General features: G+C 37.8%; 1 protein-coding gene across 1 annotated transcript in view; it reads right to left on the reverse strand.

Annotated features, from left to right (window-relative positions):
• LOC106881501 (zinc finger protein 260) overlaps positions 1-1840 on the reverse strand; it is a 9093-nt gene extending 7253 nt beyond the window's left edge. Inside the window, exons 1-2 of the mRNA XM_052977781.1 lie at positions 1073-1840; positions 270-297 (exon numbers count right to left, since the gene is read on the reverse strand). The gene's annotated coding sequence lies outside the window, so the exon portion shown is untranslated. The remainder of the gene's footprint in view (positions 1-269; positions 298-1072) is intronic.
• Positions 1841-2035: the final 195 nt, after the last annotated feature.

Here is a 2035-nt window from a genome sequence, read left to right on the forward strand (position 1 = left end):
TGGTGGTGGTGGGGATTGAAATTTTTCAAAAAATTTTTTTTCAGAATCGGAATCTCCATAGCCTAAAACGTGGGATTCCGTAAAAAAAATTAATTAATAAGGGGGGGGGGAAGGTTCAGATTACATATAGTCCATCTCTACCGGGTGAACTTTGAGCCCCTTATTAAACTTTATAATATTAAAATAAGGCGATCTGCCTAATTATTAAATATTAATGTTTGTTTCTCATAAAATGGTGTATATTTAATTTACATTCAATTATTACTTACGATTATCGGATCATCTAATCTCCAACATCTAGAACGTAGGAATCCAAAAAAAAAAAAAATTTTAATGAATTTTTCAAGGCGAGGGGCAATTCTGCATTAGCTCCGAATTATCGACGCCTTTATTTTTTGCTCACCCATCAAATTCCAAGAAAAATCAAAATGCACATCTAAAAGGTATTTGTTGAACGTTATATATTGAAACATCCAGTCTTCACACACGTGTAGTTAATGTCAATCTACTTAATCATTGATTTCATACAAAGTGGTGAATAGAATTAATATCAATGTGTGTGTGTGTGCATAACAACATCAAAACGGTTTTACATAACTCGTGTACGACCTTTGCTAAAATATCTGTATTATTATAACTTAACTGCCCTGCTACACAAGTCTGTGTCTTTAGTGAAATATCTTGAGTAACTGCCCCAAGGCGCCAATAAACTCGAAGTAAACTTTTACAACAGAAGTTAAAAAAACAGACTCGGAAACACAAATGATGAAATGCATTAAATAGGCACCTAGAAAAATACATGAGTATTATTTCTACACAAAAAATAATAATTTCAGATATATAGTCATTTTTAAATATAGTGGAATTTTAAAAAGTTTAATTGAAGAATAAAATATCGAGCTACAGTCATTGCCAATGATTTTGGTAAACACCGATTTTTTTGTTATATCGTGTGAAATATCATGTGAATGTTAATCATTTAATATTACTTTAATATCTAATATTATTGTTATTTGTTTGTGATGTGAAGGAGGAAAAGACAGAAACAGAGTGAGAATTATGGTGGTATTACCTGTCTATCTGGAAGGGATCGCTAACAACTTCTACGTGCCTTGCCTACCGCCATACCGCCTGCTTATGTGGAAATGATCATCCACAGCGTCCACGTGCTGTCTGCTGCCGTACCTTCTAACAGGTCTACTCTCGTACGCTGTTCACTGCCAACTGCCCGCTCGCGCCTCGTCAAACCCACATGCCCATTGCAGTCTTTCCGGTGAGACCTGCAGGCCCCACTTACGACAGGACCAGCGTATTCCTTCACTTCCGGTCGCTCCCTCTAACACAACCTGATCTGAAGACCATTCAACCAACCTACCCAGCCCCTCTCCTCAACCCTGACCACACACAATAACCTGTCTCGTAATTAGACAACCAGTGAGGAGGGCACCTCTGCGACTGTTGTGAGACTTCATCACTTGCCTCGTTCCCTGGCTTCGTCCTCTTGTCCATTACTGTTGGCGCCATCCTCCGACGCATTGATGATCCTGCGCACATACAAAACATGATGTGACATGCCATCTACGGACACATTGTTCCTTGAATTTACAGAGGTTATTGTCCCTTTTCTCGGATCTTGTTCAAAACGGGGGAACCAGTGTTTTCTTAACGAAACACTTTGAAACTTGGGATATTGGTAGAATGTGTCATATAAAACATCTTTTTCTCTTAGTCTTCTTAACAAAAAAACGTACATCGCAAGTTATTTCATGTTAAAGTTGTCGTATTTCTGTAATTTCAACCAATGACTGACGTCCATTCAGCCGTAAAAATTAAGTGCTGACTGTGTAAACAAACGATTCGCGGCGGTGATAAAATTATTATTTCCTTGTCAAAAAATGGCTGAAGCATATTGGCAGTAGCTAATAAACCTTTCTATTATAGGCACAAGGCATGGTTTTTGAGGGAAGGAGCAAGTCGGTTAGGGTTAGGTAAAACGAACACACGTCTGTTGCCTCTGAATATTTTTATTATGATC

Source organism: Octopus bimaculoides, chromosome 28 (assembly GCF_001194135.2).
Source record: "Octopus bimaculoides isolate UCB-OBI-ISO-001 chromosome 28, ASM119413v2, whole genome shotgun sequence".
NCBI lineage: Eukaryota > Metazoa > Mollusca > Cephalopoda > Octopoda > Octopodidae > Octopus > Octopus bimaculoides.